A 20872-nucleotide genomic window follows, 5' to 3' on the forward strand; every position below is an offset into this window, starting at 1 on the left:
CAAAGTTTTACTGCGTTTTAATTACACGCTTTCGTCCGTACGACACGCATTTTTCTGAAAGCTCCCAGCCGTTCGTCGAAACGAGAGTGAGTGGCCGATGTCGATCGTCCAATCCACTCGATGGAATTCGATAGCCGTGTAGATGCATTTTTCGGACGACCATCGCGCGATCGACTCAATTTCGGGCAGATCGAAAAAGCGGCGGACCCGATTATTTCGACGTCGAGATTCCGCCGCTTGACGGCGAAAACGATCGTCGATGACGGATCTCGATAAACGTACGTGTATGTTGTATCCTTGACAAAAATCTATGTGCATGCGCGCATTGTACGCATATGCGTGGGACACGCCCGACCGGCGCGCGCGTATGTACCGCTTCTCATACATACAATTCGTTTTAGCACTCGGGGTATCGGCGCCGATTCTCGCAATGCGCATCGGTGCATTCTGTAATCTATGCAGACGAGGCAGCCGGTATCGTCCGCCCGTAGTAAAACTCTGTCCGCCGATATCGATGACGTGGATTTCGCTGGAATGTATACCTCTCTTCGTGTATCCCGGGCGTGCATACCGGGCGAGGTGTGTGTGTGTGTGTACGCGTGTGTATCGCACGTACGTTAAATTGCCCTCGCGGCACGGCGGATGTTTAACATATCGCGACTATTTTCCCCCGACGCCTTTCCGATGCCCGTCCGCATCGGAAGATGTTTCACAACGAAGCTACTTTAGCGAGAAAATTCTGACCAATCGGTCGGGAAGAATTGTCCCGATCAATGATGGATATATACATATATATATTATATGGAAAGATCACACGTATGAATATACGTGCGCTGGTATTGATACGTGCAAATATCTATGACAAATAACCAAGCAGTAATCGACATTAAGAGATATTATTATTCAATTCGCGCTTCAACTAAATAGAAATATTATCTTTATTATATACTTCAGGTATAACTTTCAATTACAGTTTTATAAAAATGATTAAAGTTTTGTAACAGAAAAGGAACATTATAAAATTGAAAGACGGAAGCATATAAATAAAAATTTTAATTTACAAGCAAGTAAAACAATTGTATCTGTTAACATTATGGTTGTACTATTAGATTAGAAATATTAATCATTGTTACTTTATACAGATAAATAAGTGGATTAATTAATATTTATTAGTAATGTTCTTAGTGTTTTATTTATTTCGGATTGTTTCGATGTTCGATCGGATTGATTCTATGTGAATTTCTATGTGTACGGCAAAGTAAATAATAAATCAGAATTGCATTTATAAGAGTTGAAGCTACAGACGATTTTTTGAACGATCAGTTAAATTTCATTGACGATAAGAGTCTGTTCATCGGTGAATCGGTAATATATCGCTATCCGGGACAATTACGGAGCGTGTTTTCGATCAAGACCCGATGTAGCTGCTCTGCTATAATGGACTTAATTGCCTGATACATTTGCGAGCTGGATTAATCAGACATAAATATCATTGAAGAGATACGTATCACTTGCGCTTCAATAAATGCATATTTCTCAAGTATCTGTGTTGTAACAACGCCTCGGGGAGAAGAATACGATTTCTGGGATTATTGCATTTTTTTGCGAAGCTCGTTATTCAATTAGTTGAAGTTAACTTTTTGTACGTTTTACAAAAACGTATTTTATAGTTGTATAAAAGCTTTCTGTGAAACGTGAACAATTCGTGTATTTATTTATTAAAAAGAATAAATATACTTCGCATAATTTCCAGCCTCATTGTATTTGACATTTCTCCATTTATTTGTGTGTGATTCACTTAAATGGTCAAATTCAAATTATTCTCATTATATATAATTTTAGATACAAAGCATTATAATTCTATTTCGTAATTGTATCAAAATTTATACACAAAAAGTCCATTACTGCATTGCATTTGCTTCTCTTATCAAGCGTACTTTTCGCGACTGTATCTTTTTCCATCTTGGTTCCACTTCTCCTAAATGTCTACCTAACGAGTGTAGTTATAAAATAGCATTACTTCGAGGATAATACGCTTCGTATCCCCTGCGAGCGGCGTACCGCGCCGCGCCGTTAGAAACTTCGAGCGGCAGCACGTGCAAGAAGGCAGAAACATTTGCCAGCGGATGTCGCGCGTTTTCCGCTCCGCAAACATTTGCGCTCCTCGAGACGACGGTGTGCCCCTTGTTTTACGTCCTTATGAAATTAGTGCTATCAAATCGTTGCCAGTAAAACTCGGCGTAGTGCCGCCGCCGCCTCCGCCGCCTCCGCGCCGTTTGCGCGGTTACAGTCGCTTGTATGGAATAGTTGACCATTTCTCGTTTACTGTCTTCTGTGCATTTAAATGCATGCGCGCGATGCATACGCGAATGCCGCGCGTATACGTATCCGCCTCTGCGCTCTGTATGCACCGCATGCATTATACGTAGTCGGATCGTGCCCTCGATATACGGCATGCTTGAAATGCTACGTAGACGTGGTAAGTGGTTACGGTTGAATTCGGCGCGGTCACGAGTATTACAACTCCGTAACCATGGCGGTACGTAACATTCCGGTCAGGGGGCGGTTCCCCTTGTAAAACCGTCGCCGATCGGATCGAACGTGCGAAATACGGAATTTTTCTTTCATAGAAATCGAGACTCGACGTCGTGTCGCACCTATACGAAGCCTTTCTGTGGTTTACGTGACGAAAATTTTGGCAATTCTCATCCGCCTTGCGATTTCTCGCCCGCGCTTTTACGAGGGGGCCCCCCCCGTCGCGTCGACTTACACGAAGCAGATCTGCAATCTGCACGTAGTGGGCGCGCACCGATGCACCACCGATGGGACCACGAGTTCGACAAGTCACGGCAGATGCGTGGGACGCTATCCAAACGAATCTTGGATATTAGTTTCTTTTTTTTTTTTACTGGATCTTTGGGGCTCCAAGTTCCTCCCGGTATTCGCGTTGATGTCGCGCTCTGCGTATTGAGCATCTTCATTTTTTTTTTTGTCGCGTCTGTCGAAAAATGGAGGAAAGCCAGGGCAAAGGAGCATTTTTCGTAAATTTTAAAATCTCCGACTACCTTCCTTGCGCGCTTTTTCACGGGCTACGTGCTCGGAATATTTAAGCGTGACTTATGCGTACGTATGACTCGTGTTTCTCGTTCCTTCGGCGAGCGCGTAATGTGGAGATGTACGCGCATATGCGCGGCACCGTATGCCGCGTATATGCAACGCCGCGTCGCGCGTTCCTTCGGCGCGCCGCCAGACGCTTTTGGTTGGTATGCGGACGTGGAAAATAGTTACTGCGAATTCAGTGCAGCCGTCGCGTCCTATCCATCCCTCTGGCTAATATCCGGTAACGATACTGCGCTTCGAACGGCGCGGAAACGTCGATGCGACAGACGTCATCGAAGCGAGTGTGCGTCCGCTCCGGAGGTGGGGATAATGTTCCCCGTTTAACGGCATAACTCGCGGAGATGGGGCAAAAACTGCTTAAGCTAAACTATTACGGGATCCGGACGCGGTCCGCTCTCGTTCTTCGGCTTGGCTTCGAGCCCGTTATCCGCATTTGCGTGAAAATTATCCGCCCGCGGTTGCATTGTGTGTGCTTCCGCCGCATCACTTAGCGCACGCGAGGAATGCGGGAAACAGTTACCGCGAATTCTGCACGGTTGTCCTTTCGCTCCGTACGCCGTCTCCAGGTCCGCACGATGCAACGCGCGACACACAATTATCCCTCCATGCCTTGTCGACGTGGACACGCCTTTGGATCCCGGGTCAGCCGGGTATTCGCAAGGCAAAGGAATGTTTTAGCCACATCGGATTTGGCGCTATAGTCCTGGGAACATATTTAATACAAATATTATACGATTAAAGAGGAACGCGAGACGCGAATGCTGCTTCACGCTGGAGTTATGCAGCCCTCAAGGATATAAAAAGCCGCTACCTTCCGACGTTTCTTTTAAGTCAAGGATATTAGAAAAGTCCTTACCGACGCTTTCGGTTTAATTAATTCTCTCAACGCAATAATTTATCTTATTAAAATTTTTAATTTTCCATCAAACGTACAATATATATTTCCAAGTGTTATTAAACAAAATTTCAATTTTTAAATACTTAATCTTAACTTTATACAAAAATTGACATTTGTAATAGACAATCGGTCAACTCGTTACATGGTAAACAATTAAAAACTTCTATCTGTGCTGAGATCAATTGTTTTCGGTACTTTTGTTTTGTTTTCTCTTCTTAAGAAAGAAAAGAACATATATTGTGTAACAATTTTGGCTTAGACATTTCTGCTGTCAAGTGGCAGCTCGAAAGAAAAGGTATAGATACATGTGAATTCATAGAAATCGCAACAACATCTTTTCTACTTCTTCGTTCCTTTTTATTTGTCCTTCCTCTCACCCTGATTTTCCGATGTATCGTTTTCTGCGAGAAGAGTTTCCAGCGTGTGGCTAACGTTGCAACGAAATCAACCGTGTTACTTACTGACTGTTCGCGTATCCATCCTCACTTCTTTTCCTTTTCCGTAACCATATGCTTCGGAAAGTTCTCAGTTTGTGTTTTGTGTAACCTACATATCATAATTGAAAGAGATTTTAGAAAAAATTTGCAAACAACGAAGTTGTTAGATGTGAAGAAACAAAAATAATTGTTTCATTAATTATTGATAATATTTTAAACTCGCTTTTATCATTCTAAAAGAATTTAATAATTTCACCTTTTCATCGCTACATTTATGTGCTATAGTATTTGTCTGTTCGGCATTTCACATCGCAGACACATGTAAGGTTCAGAATTTTCTGAAATACCCTCGACTGTTATAACTGCGTGATTTGGATTGGAAACGTGAGAATCCCCAAAAGCCTCCCCCGCGCACCTTCACATTCGATGTCCGTGATTGTGAAAGCCTCATTTGCATTTTGATTCACGGAAACGTTAAACGACGTTTGACGATAAACGGGGTGCTCGTCAAGATATCTAGCTATTGACCCCTGAGCGTCTATGGTAAACGGCAATCTCAGTGTGACGGGAGATATAAAGCTCGCGCGCGACGATAACATTGTATCTAATATTAAGGCAATAAACTCGTCCGTTGCACCGCCTATCTCGTAAAACAGGCGTATATCTGTACTGCCAATAACCCGTCGTGATGGGAAGGCAGGCGTCTCGTCTATCAGAGCGTCGCGTCGTCGGTATTGGAATTCGCTGGAGTGCCTTTCGAGCGCCGATGATTTTTCTAAACGTCGATAACAAACGCGCCCTCTCATTGGCGTGTAATTTATTGACGCCGCATCGCGACCGAGAGTACGCAACTTATTATTATGGACGCATACATCAACGCCATAATATCCATACGATAAACAGCGCGCAGGAAATTTTTGTTTTATCGAGTGCTTTTGTCGATTATTCTCGCGTTCACTGTGTAACCGCCTATACAATGGGGTATCGTGTAATGCGAGCAATCAATACGTCGCATGGACGGGGAATTCACCCTGACACGCGTGCCAAGCACCGAGACAGACCCGGAACTGACGTGCCAAAGAAAATGTCAGAGAAGATAAAAATCTATCGAGCGCTCTCATCTTAACGTTGGAAACGCGCGAGTCCACGCGCGAGTCGTGTGCCACGAACGGATGAAACGGGATCCGTTCCGGCCGGCGCATTGTATCGGGAGGAAATTACGTTTTCTCGCGGGGGATGCGTGCACACACAGCCGACGGAAACGGGAAGTCGAGAAAATGCATGTGGCGCGTGTAATAACGGTATAGACGCGGGTACACGCAGGTACCTACGCCGTTCGCAATCGATCTGCCTCCCCCTCCCCCTCCCCCTCCCCCCCCCCCCAGTCGTTGACGCCGTATCGCGCGGCAGTAGGGATGGTTGGGGGTGGCATGATTTTCTGAATTTCCACGGGCATTTTCTCGCATTTCTTCGAATCAGCCAGCGAAGCTTTTCCTGCGCCAGCAACTTTTCAGCCTGTGACGTAAGCTCGCATGCAAGGATTCGGGTCAGCCACAGCCCACGTAGCACCCTCTCTTTCTCCTTTTACCCTTTGCTGTCTTCTCTGGTCTTTCCTCTCGCCTCTTATACCGCCACTGTATCGTTAATATTTGAACACAATTAATCCGGGCTTATCGTCGTCGTTCTATTCGACCGGTAACTGGTGCTGAAGGCACGGCACGACGCAATGAAAATCCTTTTCGCGCAACCAAAATTTTATGTCCGATGCTTGTTTGAATAGTCAAAGTGCATTGTAGCTGTGGAGGAATACGACTGGTACGTCCTAGAACTACCATTTACATCCGGTTTGCGCTATCCCGATCGGAAAATAGGATTATCGTTACATTTACAACGCGGTTCCGCATGTAACAGTCGTACAATGTTAAAAATTCATTAAATTCGCGGGATTATGACGGTCTGTAAGTAGCAACTATTAATTATCATATCTGTCGATACGTGTGGTATTGTTTGATAGAGTAGAATCAATATTATTAACAGTCAATGAATTAATTTGCCCAATAGCATAGCAGTACGCTAATAATGAGGTTTATCAGTCGATTACTTCCGAAAGCTGTGTGCACACGAACATGTTTGGGAGCTCTGAATAATTGAATAACTCTGAAAATCAATTAATTAATGTCACTAGTGGCCATTGCACGTTTTCATTTATCGTAACGATAAATATTTTTAAAAGGAAAGCAAGATGACGTAGTATCGCTGCAAAGTAAACTTACGCGACTAGTCTTATATTTTTGAATTTTCGCAGCTGCTTGTTCTGTCTGAATTCAATATGCTGCGGTTTTTTCCTTTGAAACACAACAGCTCGCGTTGATCAACAAAAGGTGCATATTAGCCGAAATGAAATCGACGAAATATTTGAATACGAGTGCGGTAGACACATTCCGAAAATATTCAGAAATTATTTCAACAATGCGAGGATTATCACTACGGTTATTTTACCAGCGGAAAATATTAAGTGAATAATTCCGCAAATTAGTTAATTAAAGCTGCTAATTACTTCATTTTCTATTCAATTAAATAATAAATGACATAGCAAGATCAAATCTCTTTCCCGCTTGTTACGGTTTTAAGAAAATACAGAACGGAGGGACATGTTGGAGTGAATTTTTAGATAATTCCATTTTAGGTATCTATGCAATTGAGGCGCCATTTTTAATAAGTTATAACACATCTGCGCCGTATCGTATACACGCATCTGATGTTGGTTGACAACGTGCCACCCGACAAAATAAAATCGGCGAAAATATTTGAATGTGAATAGAAGGGAGTGCGCGCACGCGGTCCCGAAAATATAATCCAACTATTTCAACAACGGGAAGGCTACCAACACCGCGCGACCATGGTCGCGTTTTATCCGTTATGTAAATCGATGCAAAATAATGCCGCCGTATTGCCGGTGCAGTCCGGCGCGGATGTAGCATGTACATGTAGCGCGTACGCGTATGGGCAGGAACGAACGACGTCGACCAGGTGGTCAAGTTAAGACACATTTATCATTCCGCGCCCAGCATCGGACGGTTATTTTCGCGTCTGTTGCAACGCACGGGGGGAAGGAGGGGAAAGGGAAAAAAAGATCGATCTCGGCAGGCGTCAATGTCGTTTGCATCGGCGTTAACATTTTCGGCGGAACGACGCGGATCTTACATTAAACACGAACTTGTTAATCGACAAAGGGGAACACATTGATTTCGGGCTCATTATTTGCTTGCTTTAAACGCAATAATTTTAATAATTGTGACCGGATATCGCTCGTCGAATCGCGCGGTTCTCTCATGGAATCGGGGGTTCCGCATAGGGAATTAATGATCGAACGTGGAACACATCTCTGTGCAACGCGAATTGTTTTTGTGTTTAATCTCACCCGTAGCTGCCGCTTGAAAGGGGAGGTTTTCGAATGAGCTGAATAGCACGTGCGGCAAATTGTTGCACGCACGGTAATCGTTGCAGTACATAATCAGATGCGTGATGAACTCGATATTTTTCAACGTTAACGCAACGTGCGCAAACTAAATACAAGGCGTGAAAAGTTTGTATAATTCCGCACAGATTGGATCCAGAGCTTAAAATTTTCATGCGAATATAACAAGCTTAAAATACTGTTAGAATTTTTATCATGCGAGGTATACGCATTGCGGCGAGCCCTTTTCCCGTTTTGTTTAAATCCGCTTAGAAACTCTCCGTGTGAATATAGAAGATTGCTCTTTGATTCGTTATAAATTTATGGGAACCCTTTCGACGCGCTAACTATAGTAGCGTCTATAATTAATGAATTACGGAGAGTTCGAAATCATTCATTTAACCTTGGTTCAATGTTAAAGAGGGACGACATTATGCGCTTGGAAGCATCCTGCGTTCTAAAGCTTTCTTCTCGATTTCCCTTTTGTTGTTGCGAGTCGAAAATTTCGTCGAATTCCAGAGAGGAAAGGAGCAGCACGAAAGAGAAAGAAAACAAAAGTTACCGCGTGTTCCAAATACGAACTAAATGTTAATAGCGGGATTGGCACCTCAACAGGACTTCAATGACGTTTACTATAGTTGTAATTTTTTTTCCGTTTGACTTTGAAGGTCCGTGCTTTTTCCTTTCTCCTGGCTCCTTTTGCGAGGGCAGGGTAGCGTGTCGAACGAACAAGAGGCGCCCGCGGGCTGCGGCAATCAGAAGGGTTTTTCCACGGTCTTGGTAATTCTCCCGTTTACCGTCGGGACCCTCCTTTTACCCCCGTCGCGACGGCATTATCCGCCTCCGCGCGCGTTCGTTCTTACCGCGTAGCCACGGAAATCGTAGAAGCGCACACCTCCTTGTCCCATCGCGCTATCTGATGGTCGGTGTTAAATCGCCCATTACCCAATTGCCTCGGCGCATACACGCGTGTGTATTGTGTGAGCATAAAGGTGCCTGACCTGACGGCGTTAGATCGGTGTGGGTATGTGTAGGTGTACGCGTGGATATACAGATGTGTGTGTGTGTGTGTGTGTGTGTGTGTATGAGACTCGATCGAGAGTCTCCCCCCGCTTTTGCCGCTTACTGCCGCTAATGCCGCCCCTAGCCGAACGACCACCCTCACGTCTCTCACGTCCTGAACGTGCCTCCCGTTAAGCTGCGATCCGCGTGTACGTGTATACGCCGGCTTGACTACTGTCTTGCCTCACCTCCTGTCTCACTCTCTTTCTCATGGATCGCTTTTTATCCGACCATCTCGTCTACGTTCGTTCGTACGTTACAGCGCACCGGATTCTACCGATTCGGCCATATCGTCCTTCCCTGCGCCACTTTGACGTCGTAAATTGAACTCTTTTTTGCCACTCTCCCGCCCCACATGTACTATCTCTCACCCCTTTAGTGCACGAACGGACGCGCCGCGCCGTTGCGATTCTTCCCGATGCGAGCTCTCGGGATTGCATGCGCAAGATATCTCGCGGCTTCGAATGCATTTCACTGGTGAACAGTGGAAGGCGCGCGTGACGTAACACGCGCTGCTGGCTGTAATTAATCCTTAAATGGAGAAACGAGATACATTTCCGACGTAAAACAGATGAACAACAGATATCACGCGGAAGCATTACCCATTCTTTGCTTTAGCTTTTTAACGATGCATTTACCGAATATAATTAGCCGATAATTTTCGATATTTATATTAAACGCGGGATTGTATTATATATGGCTATAATATTAAATATATTGTTATATATATGCGGAAAATGTCACTAAAGTAAATTATGAATAGGTACAAAATTGCGCAAAGTATAATTATAACGCGTCAAATTAATTTAAAATTAAAAATAATTTTAAAACGCATTTCTAAAAATATTATATTATATTGTTTTACACCTAATAATGTACATAAAATTTACACAAATATGTTCATTTTACAAAAGCTGTGTTACATATATTTATACTTGTTTATAAGGTTATGCGGCCGCAATATCTCTTTTTCTTTCTCTTCGTCTCTCTTTTCTGCACCGCGTTCATGTACAATGGAATTATGACACGGAGCCATGATTATGGAAATTTCACAGAGCTGCTATATTAAGCTTACGCATCGCTCCATGATGTCATTGTTCCGATACGCACACCGAGGAATATAAAAAGACCCAGCAAATCGATGTTCGCGTACACTCTGCGTTGTATCGTGGAAAGCGCAAAGCCGAATGCACACACATTCCCTCTCTCTCTCTCGGTTCAAAGTTATATTATGAAACATTTTTTGGATATTGGACGACTAGATTGGGACTGAAATGTCGACCAGTTGGATCGAATGAAATGATTTCAGAAGTTCAAAATGCTTGACATATTGTGTGTATGCTTGACAAACAATGCGAGGACGTGCAATGTGGTAAAACAAACGAGCGATTTAATGTCTCGACAGTGATGCGATATTCGTCCTACTTCCGCAAATAGGATAAATGTATTGCGACATTGTCGTTAATAAAGCATGACCGAAAGCTCCGCCCACGTTCCTCGCCATTTATTTTTCGGCATACCGCGCGTACGGAATTTTTAATAGCCGGGCATCAATCCGCACGAGTCGTTTTGTCCCAATGGCTCATATTGCCTTGCGCGGAAATTTCCGTCGGTCGATGTACCGAGGGGAATCGAGACAAATAAAGCGGTAACGGAAGTAGGTGCACAGTGTATGATATTGCTCCGAGCAGAACGCCGTTATTAGTCTCGATGACAAATCGTTGTTTACTGGTTGGCTCAGTCCGAAGGAGGCACTCAACTCTCCGTCTCTTTCACGAAAAGCCAGGGCGTCACTTATCATTTTCAAGAGTTTGCGCTCCGTCGAATCGCTCCGATAATGTTTTCACCAAAAAAGTATGTAGACTTCCCGGGGAAAATATTTTGGCAAGATTTGTCTATGTCGTTTGTGGCAGAAATACTGTAAAAGCAATATTTAATAATGTATCGCGCATTTTAATAACATTCTTTACATTCGACATTTTAATAATTTATATAATGTCGCTATAACAGAATCACATGAATTATGTGAGAACTATAGAAGAACGGTTGGTTTTTCCCTTGACACCACAATTTATGTTCGCGATTCAATCAATTAGAAGTTAAATATATGTTAATTAGCATCGCACTTAATCATCGTGCGCGTCGTGATGGCTCTTATTCTACCTGATCGAAAGTGTCGGAAGATGTGGAACGCCATGTTCAGCATTCCGAGAAGTTTTCACTTGATTAAAGCCAGTTAAGGATCCGTCCCAACGCAAAGCTCCCTTTTCTAAAGGTTGCAACAGCTCGAGTATATATCTCGGTGAAAAGTAGCTGGTAACTCGTCACAAACACCACGCTGCGCTTCTGGCGTTATTCAGGTCGAATTTAATATACGCTCATTATTCAAAATTAGCTCGACTTTCGTTGAGACCTGCTATCTCAAGCAGTCGTGGAATAGCGCATAGCCCGTTGTTCGAAACGAAACACGCATCGTTAAGGTGAAAAAGCTTGCGGAGAGGGAGCTTATTCGAGCGAGAACTTGGGCGCGAGAATTAAGTGAACGATAAGTCGCTCACGGCGTTTATCATTAATATCTAAAGAGCGTTATCCAGAGTTAATTAGCTAATGAGATTCGTTTGTTCCCTGTGAGTCTCAATTATCTCGTCGAAAATGCTATTTGATGACGGATTTTCTGTAATATTTCGCCTCTACATATATCTGCGCTATATGCATTCCGCTGTTGCACGCAGCGTTGATGTCGAAATAATGAGATCGATATTATCATTCTAGTGCCAGTTTAATTATACCCAAAATCTGTTAGCGCGCGTAGATGCCGATTTACCAGTTGTTAATACCAAATCTGAATTGCTCTCACGTTACTGTTAATTCAACTACAGTTTTCCTTTCGTGTTCTCGAGGCGCTAGTAATTTGTCGCGTCGTCGCCGCGGCACGTAGAAACCTTTTCCTTATCTCGCTGTCCGGGTATACGGAAACGGAGAAAAATTGAATTTAACGAAAATCGGTGCAAAATAGCCGAACGACAGGATATCCGCGTCCCGATGTAACGCATTAGCATGCGCAGTGGGCATTTTAGCCGGTGGTGCAAGAACACTCGGCGTATTCTCCGATTATTTGCCAGGGGCTGTGTACTCCCGCACGTATCGGGGCTGCTTGATATTGGCTATGCGGAAAACGTGCCCCCGAGGCACAGCCACGCCGGAGGTAATGCGATCAGCACGCGAAGTAGCGTCCTCGAGGACGAACCTACCGATCGTCGTTGGTCACGCTTCGACGCACATTACGTTAAATAGGGCGATACTCCCTCTGACTTAGGATCCAATTAAAGATCTATTTCGTGGAGGGAATTCTAGTGTTCCTGTAAAACGTTTTCCGTACTCTCTGTGCGCAGTGCCGGTAACACGATGCACTCGCTGCCTAATTCGCATACCATTTAAATTTAAATGCGCGCGATGATTCGGTTCCCATAGGAACTTTTGTTGCATATGAATAGGATAAATTTTTGGGAATGGTATGCCACCGTGATATCTGTTGATTTCAGATAAAATACAATTCACACACCGTACTGCTACATATTATCCGGCATTCGGCGACATTTAAAACGTTATCAAGTTATGTCAGTTTTCGCGTATAGCGATATCAATCATATCGCGATTACAGGGTCATTTTCGGGAGAAATCAAATGTTGGAATTTTCATTTCGCGGTACACGTACCGTATGATACATTTTATTTCACGCGTTCCCAGGGCGACGGAATTATCTGCGAGGTATCGCGTCAAAATTACTTCATGCTTCGCGGTCACGAAACAAGATTAACAAGAGCCTCGTCAGTCTTGCCATACGTAACACTAAGACTAAGACTTCTTGGCACACCACGTCGTGATCACTGAGGGATTAATCTGGTATCGCCGGTACATCTCACGCGCGTGGATGAAAGGGATGAAAGAGAGAAAGAAGTCGCGACGAGAGAAATTACTGGTAGCCCCAGGAACCTGAGGGGTTTGGACGTCGACCGATTGGAAGAGGGCAAGGATGACGGCAGGAGGGAAAATTTTATCGGCGATCAATCGGTTATATAGGACTATCCCCTGCGTGTGACTATGGTGTACACGTATGTGTGTGCACGTCCGAGCCTAATCCAGTTGGGGTCAGGCGGGATAGTTTGCTCGTGCACGGGCGCGTACGTATGTCCGCCCTGACTGTGCGTAGGTGTGTGCAGTTGACAGGGCCAACAATGCGGAGCGGACTCCTGGCCGGCCGCTGCGTATATCGCACAAAATGTTTTCGAGCTCTACCTCGTCATAGCAGCCTGACAAGGGGAGCTTTCCATTGATACGCCCGTCCCCTGTCATCATCGGTTTTCCACGATCATTAATTCGGACGGATGTTAACGCCGTTTGTTTTGTAATTTGAAGCTTTTGTAACGAAATGAAATGCGTGCAGAAATTTGCGCCGACGCAAACGCAATGTATGTTGAAATCGTGCGCGTTAAGGACGAAAACAATTTTGTCTATCGTCGGAATAAATAAATGGAATGAATTTTATACGAACGGAAGAGGCGGCGCCTTGTCATTCGTGAATCTCCTGAATTACTAACGTGGTACGCGATATATAACGCTGGAGTATAGGCCGCACTTGATTTGTTTGACCAGAGATAATATCGGAGTCGCCGGAAAACGAAGCTATATAAGAAGGGATTGGGTTATATACTTCGTATACGGAAAAAGATCGTGCTCGGACACCGAGGCCGGGTTGAGTGGCTGCGAAATTTGATCCGCTTCTTCGCTACGTCCTAAAAACATAATCAAACTTCATAGGTAAGGGATGCCGGGAGCAAGATACCTCCTCTACTTTTGCCTTGGAGCACCCTCTTTCTACACGAACCCCTTTCATCTTATATCTAAGCAGCCTCAACCCCCCTTCGAAACACGACGAGACGATACTCCTCCCTCTCCTCTGCCACCCTTCCCTTCTCCTCGAGGCGTAAATTGGGACATAAAAGATGACGTTGGAGCTCGACAACGTTATCTTATGATAGAGAAACTTTTTATCTTCCTCCTTGTTTTCTTCATTCCCTTCTCTCGTTCGCTCCTCATATCTTCTTATCAGACGTAGTCTCGTAACATTCGTTCCAACAAAGGAAATTGTTTCTTACCACTCGGCGTCCCAGCGATCCGTCAGGTAATGATGACGTTCTGCATTTATTAAGATTCGTATCGTTTTGTTTTCTTTATCGTTAATCACTCGGACCGTTCTTCACAAGTACGCACGCTTTTGCCGTGCATATTTTAAATTTTAATTTTCACTAATCCGCTTTTCAGATTTTATGCAAGTGTTTTCTTGAATAGATTTAATGTTCGCGCGCATCTGCATACTGAAAGAAAATAAAACGTTTATGTCACTTGCAAAATTGATGGCGCCAAAGTGACGGCTTACTCGTTGCAATCAAGCAAAAGTGCTGAGTTCATTTGCCCCTTCTGCAGCCTGTAAATTGGTTCGTAAAAGAACGCGACAATATTATCCAACAGTGGCAAACAGAGTCCTCCGTCCCCTTACTTCATCTTAGTCGCCGTATTATCACCGCTATGTGTATATGTCTGCGATGTGACAAAGGAACGGTTCTTTTCATTCGGCGTATCCACGCGCGTTCGAACGCGACCTATATATATATCCGCGGGATGCTCCAAATAGGTCTAGTCGAGTGCTTTCAGCCGCTGTTCGCGTGAGCCATGTGTATCGGCCGCGTCTTCTCGGTACAAATGGATGTAAATTGCGGGAATGAAAAGGCGTTCCTACCTGAAAGCACTATCGCGTCGAAGGGTCTTTTCCTCCTGGCCGAACGGAAACTCCATCCGGTTTTCCTCGCGCGCGCCCATGTAATTCACGTAGGATACAAAACGCGCATCATCCTTCACGCGTGGGAGATGGACGGATGATGCAGAGAGAGATTTTATAATAATAGTTTGGCTCGTGCGAACTGCGAAACGTTTGCTCGACGTTTCCTTCTCAATAGCAAGTAGACAGTTATCCGCATCATCTTTTTCAGCCAGCTGCATTAAATTCTATCCATATTAGCAAATAAATACGTTCCACTTATATTTTTGTAGAGATGTGCAGCAGGAGGCGAAAAGTTTTCGTATTTATCGAATCGCTGACTTTTATTGCGCCGTCACGGGGAAGACTTCGATCGACGTTTATTCGTTGAAATTCGCGTGCATTATTCGGATTTACGTATCTCGAAAGCCAGGCATATAGCAGAAATGTTAAAATCTTGCCGGCTCCTCTTTCTATGATAATCAGCGCTACCCACAGAAAGAGAGGACTTTCGACGAATCAACAAGAACGATCTAGATATCGATGACTGTGAAAAGATCGGGTTTATTGCTCCTGAAATCCGTGATTTATTCAGGTTACCCGAGATACGTTCGGTCGCTCAAAGAACGGGTATCTTCGATACACAAAAGAATCGCCTCCTTATTTCGTAGAGCATTGCGTCCGCGCTTATTCGACCGCGAGGTATTGTTCGATCTCTCTAGAAGGGTTTCCTCTTTTGCGAGAGATATCGTTTCGCGGATTTACTTAGATCGTAACTCCGGTACATGTACGAGCGCACATGTACATTCGGCAGGATTAAATCCCAAAGCACGACATGCGATATCGTGACAAACGCATAGCGTACTACTCGATACGTACGGGAAAAGCCACCCTTCCTTAACCCTTAAGCCGAGCGGAGTTGAACTGCCATTCTGAAATTACCAATAAACTGAAACGCAAGCCTAGATTCATTGCCTCCGTCTGTAAATTAACCTAAAGCCACCAGACTATAAATTAACTTATCAGTGCAGATTTCTCAATCTAAGGTGTACGTGTACACACGCTCTCTTATACAGATAAAAGATTAAAAATTCCTTGCGATATTTTAATTCCGCGACTCGAGCCGCAAACGTTTGCGCAAGGTCGGGGGCTGTCGACAGTTATGAATATACGGCCGGAGCGCCGGTGTTATTTTATTTCCACGGGAATATCTCGGCCGGAAATCCCATCGTGACGTGCCACGCTGCGCTGGGTCGAATCAGCGTGTCGGGAGCCAGAGCCCCCTTCCTCCTCGACTGAAGTAACACGGCGTTCTTTTGCCTTCCTTCTTCCCGGCGCGCGCGGCGGTTTCTCCGTAAGGTCTGACACGAGTATCGGACGAGGGAGCCGTGGACGTTTTGCGCATTGAAACCAAAAAAGAATATCAGTTTGCTAAATTTCAGAGAGAATGATCCTTGCATCGCTCGTCATGTGAAACTAAAAAGAATTTCAGCTTGCATGTCAGAAAATATTATTCTTATATCGTATACAATCATCGTCAAAAATGCAAATTCTTTGGAAGTAGTCTAAATTTATATCATGTTAAATTGTTTAAATAAGATTAAAAAGGCTTACATTACATTTACAAATAAACAGAAAGATAGATTTGAAAATTTTATGAGATATTTTTTTGAATTTTTTTGCGTTATTTGGTATAATTAAAAAAAAAAGTTATAATATTAATAATTAATATAATTTATTACATTGACATTTTCTTTATATAAAATATTTCAGATAAATTATTTTTTTTAAATAGGCTGTAGTTTTGAAAGATCCGTGTAAGCCAGTATAAACTGAATTCTTTCTAGTATTTTACTTCTACTTTATTAAGTATGAGAATGGTAAATATAAAATATTGGTTCTAATTAGTGGCAATTGAATAGAAGCTGAGTTTTAGAGATTAAAAATCACGAGATAATCCAAATGACCTGATACACGATACAGGTGTAGATGGAAAGAGGAATAGTTTTGCTCCACCGCCTATCATAACATTATAATAATGCTTTTACATGTAATTCATGATGTACGTTCTATCTTGCATACGAATCTTGTTAATTTTTTAGCGTCCACTATTTTTAGTGTATTACAACTGTAAAGAGCTGAGAGGGTATAATAGAAATAGATAAAGCATTCTTACTTCATAGCACTTTATTAAATTTTGTCGAGCCGACCTTGTCAATCTTAGTCTGCTCGCTTACGATGCTTCCACCTCGGGAACAGACAAATATTTTCGGCATAGTATCACACCTTTACTACTCTGGTGGCGCAATTTTTAACTTGTACCTTACACAATATATAGATGGATCTCGCATTGCGTGAAAAATAAAAAATCTATATGGAATAGAACAATTAAGAAACTAAGTTGTTTTGTTTCCACACTGTTAGGTGAAGTTAGGATATATTATATTTTTTTTTTTAGCGAGGACGCAGGGAGAGGAGCGACACCCGCGCACCCATTACGTGTGCCCACATGAATTTCGACTTTCCATGCGAAATAAAGTCCATTCTATACCTCTGCCTGTTTAGGGAAAGACGAAATGACGTTCGCATTTGTTTCATATGAGTTTTAAACTAAGCGAGGCGAAGTCCATCCCTGCTTACAAAGCGAAAGAACATCTATATTTATGTTGTTCTACACGGGTTTGTTTATAACTTTTATTTATTTATATATTAAATATTGATATATTATATGTTACAATTCAGCTTCTGTTTAATTGCCAAAGTGTCAATATATTATATATAGCGTTTCCATATTTAGTAAAGTGTACAACAAAAAGTTTAGTTAGCTAGCTCGTGTGGGTCTTTTAGAAGTCCTTTAAATATAATATTTCCTATATTAATTAAATATATATTATTTAAAAGAAATAAAATAGTTTTACGTGATGGGTACGAAAACTTGATCTTTCTAATTTATTGCGCTTATTAAAATAGAAAAGAAAATATAATTTGCTTTCTTGACTGCTAGTGGAATCGAATATATGTCACAATACGGAAAATTTTGACGTTCTTTGTACATGCACACTCGATACGTTTCTTTGGTACACGTGATATATTATTTTCGCGATGATATCTCAACTGGAAACCCCATCGTGACGTAACTGGACGAGAGCGGGTTGGGAGCGAGGCCAAACGAAATAAGACGACGTTTATTTCTTTTCCCTTTTTTTCTCTCTTGGTGGCTTTGCGATGACTTTCTGACGCGAAATGCTGGCATGGCATAACAATACTCTTGCATGGCCGTTTAAGTTCACATATACTCGTAATCCGCGGATATACCGTGGCTAGGCAGGCAAACACAGATCGTTGATTTTCATAAGGACTAACGTCAACACTGGTTCTCCCCGATTTTTCTATATCACGTTGCGTCGCAGTTTTCAGTTTACTGCTAAAACTATTTTATTTTGCTCACTCGGAAAATATCGTCAAAGTAAAGCTGGATTACTGCGTGTGTGTGTACACACCCGCACACACACACACACATACACACACACACAACTTCTAACATTGCTATTAACTTGGATTTACGTACAAAAAAATTGTTTGATGAAATTCGTAATGTTGGAAATAGATTACTTTAATCTTTACAGAAAGTGATAATGATATATATATGTATATATATATATATGTATATATATGATTGTATATATGTATATATATATGTTGAAAAAAAATGTAATATATTCAATAAGATATGTATGTAGTTGCAAACTGCTAACTACAGATATACTCCGTACAATAATATATGCTATTGCAGTATCATTGTATACATTGTACTTGCATTAACAGCAAATATTATTGAGTATTATATGTAATTGGCAGCCCGTAACTACATATGTTATTGGCTATATTACCTTTATTTTCTGTGTATATATATATATATATATATATATATATATATATATATATTTATTTATTTATCCTTAATGTTGCTTTTGTCAATTACTTTGGATAAAGTAAGTATTAAATATTTAAATTATTTTGTAAATAGAAATAGAAATATATAGATCTTTGAAGGAACTTTTTGAAACATAGCTCGGAATAGTAATTTCCAACTCGAATTTGCAACTAAGCGAGATTGAAGTTTGATTCGTAATTAAGGTATTTTTGGTAGGTGTTGATCTTGAGCGCGCTAACTTACACCACCGCCATGGAGACGTAGATACGTAGCTGCGTATTCGACGACGGCAACACGCCAACTCCTTAAACAAACATAAGCTTTAAAGCGTAAGCTCGCTTAAACTTGGCGGGATGGAGTTTTGGCCCAGTTAGAACCGCGTCCGGACTTGCAAATTACGACTCCGAGACGCAATGTACGTTCGAAATGGACCAACGGTTCTCTTACTTCGCGGTCGGTGTCTCGTCAGATTACGGTACCAGTAGGTACGTCGGGTACTCAGGCAGAGGGACTTCTACTGTTCATAGCGTACGAATACGGCACTGTACACTTGTAATCTCTGTAGTGCAGTCGACCACTTGATAGTCTCTATATAGACGTCGTTAAACGTCTTCCTTGTCAAACTTGAATAGGACATTACGATTATACTCAGCAGAAACAATTTTAGTTTAGTGAGGAAAATAACAAGTAATAACAAGTTTTAAAGTACAACACAAATATTTATTTTATACAACAGACTTGCTACACACATATACATATGCATATATATACATGCATGATGCTTAAAATTGCAAGACAAATTAACGTATATGTTATTATTAAAATTACTATTATACATGATAATAATAATAATAATAATTATTATTATTATTATTATCATCAGAGTGAAAGTATAATGCAATATAAAATATTATGGAACGAGAATTCAGTCTTTTTTTGTCTGGCACGGACGCGAGTCATACTTTTAAAGGCTGCATATTACGGTTGTCTTTGGGGTAAAGTTGACTCGGTGAATTATAATGTCTCCATAGTAGCGCCGTAATAATGACTTTTTTTAATAAAAAGTCCGTATATTACACAATAAAAAGTCGTTCTATTATACAATATTTGCACCGATATATTTACAATTTTTATGTGCTACAAAGCGATATAAGAATGATTATCAGGAATGTACAACACGTATGCCGAAACAGTTTTTGATAATAAACGAAAAAATTAAGTGCGGAAAAAGTCGATATAGAATTCGCTGATCCTTCTGCACAAAGTGTGACGCAATAAGGTGGCTTAAGGTGCTTTGATTTATGAGCATTTAATGGTAGCGTCTGCATGCGGGAAAGTGACGATACGCGGGGCTGCAAAACACAGCAATTCTCCCCCGAGGCGGATGTTAATGGCAGTTTTTGTCGCGAGTCTCGAATTGCTTTCCCTTCTGATATATTTCGCTTGCGCGACATTATCTGTATTTCTATTGAATTGTCTGGAATCGTTTCGCCTCCCTTAATCTCATATCGTCGATTAATTTTCTTTCGTTCCCTTGAGAAACGCGCGACGATTAATCGAAGTTAAAACAATTGCGAAAATTATCGCGCACTCGTCGACAGGAAATAATGAATTAAGAATTTCACTAGAACGGGTAATTCTTCCGAGCTAAAAATCTGTTGATAGCGAAGACAGATTTATTCTCGCGGGTTAGTTTAAATCCTCCGTACAGTGAATCGCGCGATGATTTAGGAGCACCTAGGAAGAATCGACGATATTAGGTGCTTCACGCGCGAAATGCGTATGAGGGGAATAAGCCACTTGATATACGATCCTTTAATGGTACCGATTGTAAAGCAGGGGCAACGGATACGATGGGGCGCGATGGTGTAAACGATGAAATTTTTAAACGGCGGCGTTTCAACTTTGGATAGCCGTCGATGGCAGCTTTATGGTGGATCAGATAAAAGTCGCGACCCTTCGTTCCTAAGGAGGGGGATAGTCCCCATGACGCTGAATACATTTGATGAGCGCTGCCTGTGATGATCGTTTTTACCTTTTCTTCAACGACCGATTCCGCTGAATCGTTCCTCACAATGTCGTTGAAAAGTACCTATTACCCTAAGCCGATTTCCGGTAGCCGATTATTCGTCGAACCGGCGCTCGTTAC

The 20872-nt window shown here is 42.2% G+C and overlaps 1 protein-coding gene across 3 annotated transcripts in view; it reads left to right on the forward strand.

Annotated features, from left to right (window-relative positions):
* Positions 1 to 20872, forward strand: part of LOC105838939 (glutamate receptor 1) — a 225470-nt gene that overhangs the window by 45585 nt on the left and 159013 nt on the right. The gene's annotated exons all lie outside the window — the stretch shown is intronic.

This window comes from Monomorium pharaonis, chromosome 2, assembly GCF_013373865.1.
Source record: "Monomorium pharaonis isolate MP-MQ-018 chromosome 2, ASM1337386v2, whole genome shotgun sequence".
Taxonomy (NCBI): Eukaryota; Metazoa; Arthropoda; class Insecta; order Hymenoptera; family Formicidae; genus Monomorium; species Monomorium pharaonis.